The sequence below is a fragment of the Cnephaeus nilssonii genome (assembly GCF_951640355.1).
Source record: "Cnephaeus nilssonii genome assembly, chromosome: 2".
Lineage (NCBI taxonomy): Eukaryota > Metazoa > Chordata > Mammalia > Chiroptera > Vespertilionidae > Cnephaeus > Cnephaeus nilssonii.
In genome coordinates, this window is record NC_137073.1 from 16660667 (window position 1) to 16670990 (window position 10324).

Genomic DNA, 10324 nt, shown 5'->3' on the forward strand with positions numbered 1-10324 from the left:
TCTGAACCAACACCCCCGACTGCAGGCAGGGGCAGTGTGGCCCAATGCCGTACGGAGCAGAGCTTGGGCAGCCAAACAAACTCGTCCAAAGTGCTCGTCATACATCCCTGGGCTGTGTTTGGCTCTGAGCAAAAGCGAACAGGCTGATGGTACGTTTCAAAGACCCCCAAACAGGGACTATAGTGCCTTGGCGGGGTGGGTAGGGTGGTAGGGGTACGAAGAGATCCTGGGGCTGCAAGTCTGGGGCACTAGAACAGACAGCCATGGGGGTGGAGGCTCAGGGGCCAGAGGTCAGGAAGACAAGCCAGCACTAATAGTTTTAACAGGGAAAGCAATAAGTCAGAAGCTTCCAACAGGGAAGCCTGGCTACTAAGAGGGGCTCTCTTAAAGATGCCAGGCCCTCTTTCCTCTCTCAGGGCATGCAGCTCGGGAAGGAGCCAGACAGTCCCACCCAGCTGGACCACCCTAAGTGACAGATGTGGCTAGATTCCCCTCAAATCGAAGAGCCTATTTGGAGGAGCTCCAGCGGGCTGGCCTAGGGGAGACATCAAGGTAGCCCATAAAAAAATGGGGCTGGCACCCCCCAGAGGCTGGGTATAAATATTGGGAGCTCTGGGTTAGAAGTGTTCCTCTCACTTTCGCTCTTCAAATGAGGACACCTGTCAAGCAGAAGAGGTCCAAAGATGGAACCTTAGGGAAACACCTGTTTCAGGGACCAGGGGCAGACCCTTGGGGCTTTAGGACATAGCAGAACCTGGCACAATGTGCTTTGAGGGGAGAACTCGGGACAGAGCAAGGAGCTCAGAAATAAACGGGTCATCTAGGGTAGCTGGATCTTTGGAGATACTTGGCAGGGGAGGGTTGGAGACAGGGCTATTGCTTGAGACTCCATCATTTATTTATTATTATTTTAATCCTTACCCAAGGACATGCTTAGAGAGAGGGAGGGAGAAACATCAGTTGTTTCCTGTATGTACCTGACCAGAGATTGAACCCACAACCAGATATGTACACTGACCAGGAATCGAACTGGTAACACTTCGGTGCACAAAACTATGTTCAACTAACTGAGCCACTCCAACTGGGCTCCATCATTTATTTTAAACAGGGGAGAAGCTCAGCTGACGACAGCATTCCAAGAGAGAATGCATCTAACTTTAGTTGTAGAAAACCATTAGGCACACCAGTCTCTTATCTGCCAGAAGGCTTGGAAGGGGTTCCTTACAGCTTGCCTGGCTGGGAGGCCTGGGACAGCAGTTTTCCAGGTCTAGTCAGAGGACCACATGCATCACAAGTCACTTGAGCTTGTTAAAAATGCAGATTCTCAGCCCAGCCAGAGTGGCTCAGTGGTTGAGCATTGACCTATGAACCTAGAGGTCACGGTTTGATTCCCAGTCAGGGTACATGCCCGGGTTTGCAAGCTCCATCCCCAGTAGAGGGCGTGCAGGAGATAGCCAATCAATGATCCTCTCTCATCACTGATGTTTCCATCTCTCCCTCTCCCTTCCCTTCCCTTCCCTTCCCTTCCCTCTCTGAAATCAATAAAAATATTTTTAAAAAAATAAGTCCCTGAACCTTGCCCCAGACTCACTGGTCAGCATCTTGAGTTTGAGAGTCCATTGGGGTTTTAAGACTCAGAATATTTCCAGGGAGGAAAAAAGGGAAGGAGGGACCAGATCAACAGGAAGCAATGTGCAGAGGGTTCACAACTCCTGGCCCACAGGGGTCATTTCAGGGGACCAGCTCCCATCTCCTGACATTCTATTCACTCAAGTCTCATGACTCACATGTGCCACCTCAGACCTCTCCCCCTCCATCCTGGCACCCTCACTCAGGCCACCTAGTCAGTGACCATAGCTTCAACTGAACCCTTAGTTCAAGGCCAGGGAGTACAGGTAGGTTCCCGGTGCCCAGGTGGAATCATTCTGCCCTTGGGCCCGGGCCCAAGACCAAAGCCTGAGACCTCATCAGGAAGAAGCCCCTGGCTGAAGACATTGGCAGACGACCCCTACGGTGCCTCTGGCCCCTCCTACACCAGTCCACCCTGAGAAGGAGAGACCGATTCAGCCCAGATGCAAAGGCCTGGGGATGAGGCCTGGGACTGCATAGCTGAGAATCTGAGAATAGAAAGTGTCTCTGTCCCCTCTGGTCATCATCACTTCCCCATTCCTATGGCCCCACAGGGAGTGTGGTGTGTGTGTGTGTTTGGTGGGAGGGTCTCCACTATAGCAAACACATGGCCACATATTCTGTTGGGGTGAATCCACTCCCTAAGGGGCAGGGCTTGGGCTCTGGACTCTAGTGGTTTGCACTTGGATCCATCTCTGCTACTTCATAGCTGTGGGCTCTCAGGTGAACCACTTAACCTCTTGAGTCTCCTTCTTATCTACCAAATGGCCTAACAGTAAGTGCCCCTGTGGTCCTGTACCACCAGGACCTGACTCACTGGTCTCCTGAGGTTCAAACTCAGAGGGCTGGGTCCCACTCCTAATCCTCCACATTTTATATCCCAACCCAAAGGCCAAGACTTGAAGCTGAGCCAGGCTGGAGCAGAGGTCTCCATGAAAAACCCACAGGCCTTCATCCCCCACTTCGACAGCAGAGAAGCGATGGGTACAGCCAGCAAAGGAAGCCCCGATCGGCAACCCTGAGGCCCTTCCCACCACATCTGGTCGGTGGTCAGAGAACCTGCTTGCCGGTGCAGACTTGGGTGAGTTTGTGGCTGTGCTTTAATCTCTCCAGGCTCACAGGGATATTTCGGTGATTCTGCTTGCCCTGCAGTTGCTGATGGGTATACACAGCCTGCCTGGCGGACACCATCTTTGTTACTGTTCCAGGGCACTAGGCTTCCCCCCAGCCCACTGCTAGCAGCAGCCTCTTCCCAGTTCTACTCTCCCTCCCCAAAGCCACTAGTACCTGCTCCAGAGACCAGAGGAGGGACAAGTGCTTCCCAGACAACAAAAGCCCCTCCCAGGAGAACAGAGAGAAGAGACTCTTTCCAGGAACACTCCGACTACACCTTTGTTCTGTACACTAATTTTAGGCTGGGTTTCAGGGCCCCAACTGCTGGGTAAATTGTTTTTTGGGGGCAAACTGTCGGCAAAAAAGGGCCCAGACCGCCCATCCTTCCCTTCAAGTCACTCACTGCCCCTCCCTTTAGTACTCTGGGAGGAAACTGAGGAGTAGCGTGGAGAACCTATCTCGGTTAAGGCCACCCCACCCTGGGTCTCGTGGGTGTGTTTCAGGCAATGACATCAATCTCCTTGGGCTCCCTGACACCGATTTCCTCTTAGCTAACAGTAGTGCCCAGGTCCAGGTTGTCGTGATGATTACAGGAAATAATATGCATAAAGCATCTAGCACTTGGCTTGGCACCTGCTCAACACGTGAGCCATTATCATTATTCCATCCTTTTCATTCTCCCCTCTCCACTCCAGCCACACAGAGAGCCTCCCCTAGCCGCCTGGCTGATGCCCTTGCCCGCTTTTGTCCTCACGCTGACACGCATCTGACACACTGGACATTCTTCTGATGCCCCCGCGGGCCTCCCTCGCCCTGGCCCGTAAGCCCTCTGCGGGCAGGGCTTCTGCTACAGCCTCTGCCCTGTGCCCGCGCCCGCCGGGGTGAGGGAAGGATTCCTACCCCGGCTCCGGGCTGCAGGCGCGCCCAGGAGCCTGGCTCCGGGGCCGGGCCCCGCCCTGGGCCGGAGCAAGAGGGGCAGCGCGCACCGGGGCCGCGGGCCGGGGCTGGCGGCCGCCCCCGGGTTTCGGGGGGTGGCGCCGGGGACAAAGGACTGCCCTACCTGTGCTGGGGGCGCAGGCACCTCCCCGCGGGCGGCTCCAACGCGCACCCGCGAGGTCACGTCCGGGGCGGGCCAGCCGGAAAAAGGCCCCGCGCGGGCGGGAGGGGCGGGACGTTCGCCGCCAGGCCACGCCCCCCGGCCGCGGGCCCTCGGCGGAGGCGGGGGCGGGGCCAGCCGGGCCGGGACAGCCTCGCGCTTCCGCTGGCCCGGCCGGTCATTCATATTCATGAGGAGGGTCAGGGGCGGGGCCCGGGTCCCCCGCCGTGCCCGGCCCCCCGGCCGCGAGTCCAGCCCCGGCGGAGGCTCCGGCCCCAGTGGGGCGCCCCCGGCTTCCGCCCCGGGGAGGGAGTTTCCACTTGGTCACGACTCAAAAATGTGTCGCTCCCGCTCCTCCGCCCCCTCGTCCCTGCCCTGGGCCCGGGGGAGGGGGAAGAGAGCGGAGGGTCTCTCCCGGGGAAGCAGGGAAGACAGGAGGGGCGGCTCCTCCTTCCTGGGGCAGGTCCGTGGGGATTCGGGCTGACCGCTCCCTCTTTCGCTCCCTCCAAGAGAGCGCCAGTAATAATCCTCATTTTTAAAACATAATGGCTCTGATTTACTAAGCGCGTATTCTGTACCAGGCACCCTACCCTTTATATGAACTTTTCTCTGAACCTTCCCGCAGTTGGGCTGTGGTACTTACAAACAGTCCAATCGAGGTAAGTACACTATTGTCCAGAAGCTCAGAAACGTTGAGTGACATACCCACCATCTACACAGCAGGCCTGGGCTATTCCGAGGTGCTAGCCGCCGCCGTCTTCCCCGAAATGGGCTTGCCTGGGCACTGCTGGGTGGGTGGGTGGGTGTGGCTGAGGGGTGGGTGTGAATGCCCCATTGGAGGGAGACCTTACTACATACAGGGGGAAACCAAAGCATGAAGGCTGGCAGGCTGGACCTTTGGCCGGACCCAATGAAAAAGGAAAATAGCAGGGCCGTGGGTTAATAAATGATTAAGAGCCCTGGCCGATGAGCGCCGGCTTGGGCACGGAAGGGTGGCGGGTTCGATTCCAAGTCAAGGGCACATACCAATCCATGTGTCTGTCTCTCTCACATCGATGTTTCTCTCTCCCTCCCACCTCCCACTTTTTCTAAGAGTCAGTGGGGGGAGGGGAGGAGAAATATCTTGGGGGTGAAGATTAACAACAACAAAAAAAGATTAAGGATTTCAAGATGGTGATGGGAGAACATGGAGCCCCAAAGCATGAGCCCTTCTAAGTGCCAAGCTTGTGGGACTGCACAGGCGAATATCATGAAGCTGACCCTGATTAAAGCACTCAGGGTCTCTTCCAGGAGCAGAGAAGTCACATCCTCACCTCCAGTGTCACCCAACCCCACCTCTCAGCCCTGGAGCTTCACCTCCATGCTGACATCCAGGCCTGGCCTCCAGAACTCCAAAAGCAGAGTGCTTCAAGCCCTCTAGGACCAGTTTCCTGAGGGTCAGGTGAGTCCCACAGGGAGAGTATGTCCCAAACCTGAAAGACCCAGCTGATCCTTGGGGCTGTGCCTCCTGGGCATTCTCAGCCCTGGGCCCTTTAGGCAGTTGGGCAGGATTTTAAGGGCCAGGCCAGGCCCAGAAGGGGCCTCAGTTCTAACTTGAAGCCCTCCTTTCTCCCTGGCGCAGGGTGTGAGGAGCAGCCAGGGCTGCTTCCCAGAATAAACACCCCACCCATCGTCTGTCCCAGCCCTGCAGGCACAGCAAGCCAGCAGGCATGGCAAGACAGTGCCAACTGGAGAGATGTTCATCAGGCTGCCAGCTCAAGGTTAATAAGTCATCCTGATCTCACTCCCTCCATCATTCTATCCTCGTGCCTGGTCCCACTCACAGTAGGTTGCAGGCTTCCTCAATAACAATAGCTACCATTTGTTGCACTGCTCCTTCTCCCCACCAGGCATTGGTGGAAGTCCCCTGTGACCCTCTCCACTGAGCCTCACACAGCCCTGTAATAGGCATGAGAACCACCATTTTACAGATAGGAAACTAAGGTTCAGGGAGAGCCGATGGCTGGGCTAAGTTCAAGGGCCAGAGTTCATGGTCTGCTGCCATTCATCTATCTTAGCTCCTGTCATTTCTCCTATGTCTGCAATGTAGGGTTTTTGTTTTGTTTAAATTGATTTCAGAGAGAAAGGGAGAGGGAGAAAGACATAGAAACATCAATAATGAGAGAGAATCATTGCTCAGCTGCCTCCGGCATACTCCTTCCTGGGGATGGAGCTTGCAACCCTGGCATGTGCCCTTCACCGGAATCGAACCTGGGACCCTTCAATCCACAGGCGGACACTCTATCCACTGAGCCAAATGGGCTAGGGCCTGCAATGTAGTTTTTAAGGCCCGCCTTCTTTATGTTCACTCTCAGCTCCTTGGATAGAGTAAAGGTTCTGGGAAAAGAGAAACTGTGTACTGAGTTCCCTGCTGGGACTAGTGTTGTGCATTAAAGAACAATGTAGCCGAAACCGGTTTGGCTCAGTGGATAGAGCTTCGGTCTACGGACTGGAAGGTCCCGGGTTCGATTCTGGTCGAGGGCATGTACATTGGTTGCGGGGGGCGTGCAGGAGGCAGCTGGTCGATGTTTCTCTCTCTTCGATGTTTCTAGCTCTCTATCCCTCTCCCTTCCTCTCTGTGAAAAATCAATAAAAATATATATTTTTAAAAAAGAACAAATGTATGTGAATAAATTAGCCACTTCCCCTCTGGGTACTGACAGACAGGTGGTACCCACTAGATTGAGATATCTCCTTGAAGACATTGATGGGGTTGTCTAACCCTGGGCACACAGTAGACCCTCAATAAATGTTGTTGAATGAACACATAATAATAGCAACACATAATAATAGCTTAATAAGCATCTGTTGAATGAATGGGAACCTAGCAGATGTTCAATAAATGTTTATTGATGAAAGATTAGGGGACAAGATTCAGTCCCCAAAATATATCTATCTGTAATGTTCTTAGTCAACTCAGGCTGCTATAACAGAATACCATAGACTGGGGAACTTAACCAACACACATTTACTCCTCACAGTTCTGGGAGCTAGGAAATCCAAGATAAAAAGTGTTGGCAAATTCACTTCCTGGTGAGGGCTCCCTACTTTGCTTGCAGATGGCCACCTTGTTGTGTCCTTACATGGCAGAGAGAGAGAGAGAGGGAAGAGAGAGACAGAGAGATCGATTATATCTCTCTCTTTTTAATTATTGTTTATTAATTTCAGAGAGAAAGGAAGAGGGAAAGAAAGTTAGAAACATCAATGATGAGAATCATCCCCACACTGGGGATTGAGCCCGAAACCTGAGCCGGTGGCCTTGACCGGAATCAAACCTGGGACCCTTCAGTCCACAGACTGATGCTCTATCCACTGAGCAAAACTGGCTAAGGCTTATCTCTCTTTTTATCAGAGTGCTGATCCCATTATGGGGACCCCACCTTTATGACCTCATTTAAACCTAATTGCCTTCTAAAGGCTCCATGTGCAAATATAGTTACATTGGGGTTTAGGGCTTCAACCTATGAATTTAGGGAGGACACAAACATTCAGTTCATAACAGCAATATTTATGAAGCATATACTATATTCCAGATCCTGGGAGGAACTCTGCAGAGGGAGTGACAAAGCAAATAATGCCCTTGTATCCTACTCCTTGGGGAATTTAGGATATAACAGGGGAGATAGTCCATTACACATGGGAGGGAACAGGTAGCAAAGAATGAGTGCTCAGAGTAAGGACTCTGGAGAGAGAAAACTCAGCATGATGGTGGGGAAAGAGGACACCTCTCCTTTTTTTATTTTTTAAATATTTTTATTGATTTCAGAGAGGAAGGGAGAGGGAGAGATAGAAACATCAATGATGAGAGAGAATCATTGATTGGCTGCCTCCTGCACACCCTCCACTGAGGATCGAGCCCGCAACCCGGGGAATATGCCCTGACTGGGAATCAAACAGGTGACCTCTTGGTTCCTGGGTCCACGCTCAACCGCTGAGCTACACCCGGCTGAGCTTCCTTACCTACTTTTTACTAAGAAGGAGGAAGCCAGCCCTAACTGATTTGGCTCAGTGGATAGAGCGTCGGCCTGACTGAAAGGTCCCAGGTTCGATTCCAGTCAAGGGCATGTACCTTGTTGCGGGCACATTCCCAGTAGGAGGTGTGCAGGAGGCAGCTGATCGATGTTTCTAACTCTCTATCCCTCTCCCTTCCTCTCTATTAAAAATCATTAATATATATATATATATATATATATATATATATATATATATGAAAAAGAAGAAGGAGGAAGCCAGTCCTGGACAGACTGCTAGAGTAGGTGTTGCCTCCTGGAAAAGGCAACCCCCCTGAAGCCCTCTCAGAGCCTGGCCCTCTTGGATGTCTCAAAACCCCATCCTGCCATCTGATGCCCCAGGGACATAGTAAATTATAACACAAGCTTTGGAATCAGACTGACTGAGATTGCAATCTGGACTATGCCTCCTACCAGCTTCTAAGAACTTGACGAAGTTACTTAACCTCCCTGTGCCCTCAGTTTCCTCCTCTGAGGGTGAAGGTTCCTTATGGTCAAGTCCCCTTTAGGTTCACAGATCATTGGATTTCCCTGGTCACTGGATTCAGTTCCTGTTGGACTATAAGCTCCAGGAGAACAAGGGCAACTGAGGTTGTCACTCTTTATTGCACTACTGCACAGTGCCTGGCACCCTGCAAACACTCGGTAAGCACTTTTAACTGATATAAAATTAGCCCTTGTGTACCTTTTTCATACACGTGGATTCCCCGAGGGCCTGGAGCCTGGCCTGGTAGAGATCAGACTTTGTGACACCGACGGCTGCAGGGCCGAGTTTCGGGCTGAATCCCCACGATCCCGGACGCCGGGAGGGGGCGCTCTGCGTCCCTCAGACTCCGCCCCTCCCAACGCACCCGCTGGACCCGAGGAGTCGGCCCTTAACAGTCCTCTCCTGGAAGGCGCTAGGTAGCGAAGCTGGACTTCCCTCCGGGCCCATCTGCTCACTAATGTTTAACCCGACCTCACTCCACATTATCCACACGAGGGAAACCCGGGTGGGGGTGGGGTTACTTCCAAATCACTACCTTCCGGGCCTACTGGTCTTTCATCTCTCACTAAACAGTTCATGAGCACCTACTCTGTGTCTCTTCACACAACAGTCATGACAGCTAGTATGTGTCCATTAATGCAACAGGCCAGGAGCACCTACTGTGTGTTTATTCTCTTAAAATGGAATGCACACAAGTTCTGTGTCCGTTGACGAAACAGTCATGAGCACCTACTATATATCCATTTGCCCCAAATATAATGAGTATCTACTGTGTATCCACGTAACAGTTCATGAGCACCTACTATGTGCCGAGCACTGTGCCAGGCCCTGGGGATGCTGTGTGCTCCGGCCAGACGCGCTGCGCCAACAAATACGCGGATGAAGGTGGAATTAGGCCCAGAGGTAGACGCCTCACCTACAGAAGATGCTTTTTGTCTGCTGGACTCCTCAAGGCCAACTGCACAGTGGCAGGGTTGGCCAACAGCCGCAGGGCGCTTTTTAAACCAACGTTTGCAGAGCAGCAAGAAGATAAGTGGGTGGGGGCTCCGGATGGGCTCAAACAAAACGCTCCAGAACGCCAGTCTGGTTTCAACACCAGGAGGTAGGGACAGTTTAGCGGGTGCAGGTTCGGGGCTTTCTCACTCGTTTCTATCCGCTCATTCCACTCTCTGCCCGCACTGCGCTGGGCGCTGCGGGCCACGCGCAGTCAAGGACCCCTTGGCGCTCAGCTAGAGGACACAGGTTGCCCCCAACTGCTGTGACCAAGACTGGGGCCCAGAGGAAGCCCGGACTGCTCCGGGTCAGACCTGGTCCTCGTTCCATTGTGAGGGAACTGAGGCGAGGGAAAGGCGGGGTAGGGGGGAGCCAGGGCGGCGCTGGACGGGCGGGAGGCGCTGAGCCCAGCCTCGAACCCCGGCGTGGGCTGCCCCGAATCCGGAGCTGGGGCCTCTGCCTGCCGGGTGCTGCCCGCGCGTTCCTGGAACTGGGCTGGGCGGAGAAATCTGGGCCGGCGGAGAGGCATTCTAGCTGCCCGCCCCGTCGCCGGGGGCTGCGGGGGGCCTGGCCAAGGTGACCCCGCGGGAGGGAGGTGATGGGCCCCGCCCCCTCCTTCATCTTCCCGGTTTTCGGGGCTTTTCCTCTGGACCCGCACGCCCCCTCTCCCCCCCCCCCCCCACCCGGCCCCTCGGTCCACTGCGAGCCCGCCCCCTCCCCGGGCTTCCCCGAGGGCGGGACATCCCTCCCCCCGCCACCCCCGGGCCACCTCCAGGCCGTGTCCTAGCGCTGCCCTCGGACTGGGGGCGGGGCCGCGGGGGGGTGAGCCCAAGGATGGGGACGGAGAGGACGTTCCCGGCCCCGCGCCCCCTCCCTCCCTCTGGGTGCCGACTCCCCGCCGCCTCGCCGCCCTCCGTCCTCCCCTCCCCCGGCCCTGCGCCCGCGCGCGGCCGCCCC

At 54.6% G+C, this 10324-nt stretch overlaps 1 protein-coding gene across 2 annotated transcripts in view; it reads right to left on the bottom strand.

Moving 5' to 3' along the window:
• TFAP4 (transcription factor AP-4) overlaps positions 1–3884 on the bottom strand; it is a 38080-nt gene extending 34196 nt beyond the window's left edge. For both annotated transcript variants that reach the window (XM_079785129.1, XM_079785128.1), the window contains exon 1: positions 3803–3884. The gene's annotated coding sequence lies outside the window, so the exon portion shown is untranslated. The remainder of the gene's footprint in view (positions 1–3802) is intronic.
• Between the last annotated feature and the right edge of the window lie 6440 nt (positions 3885–10324).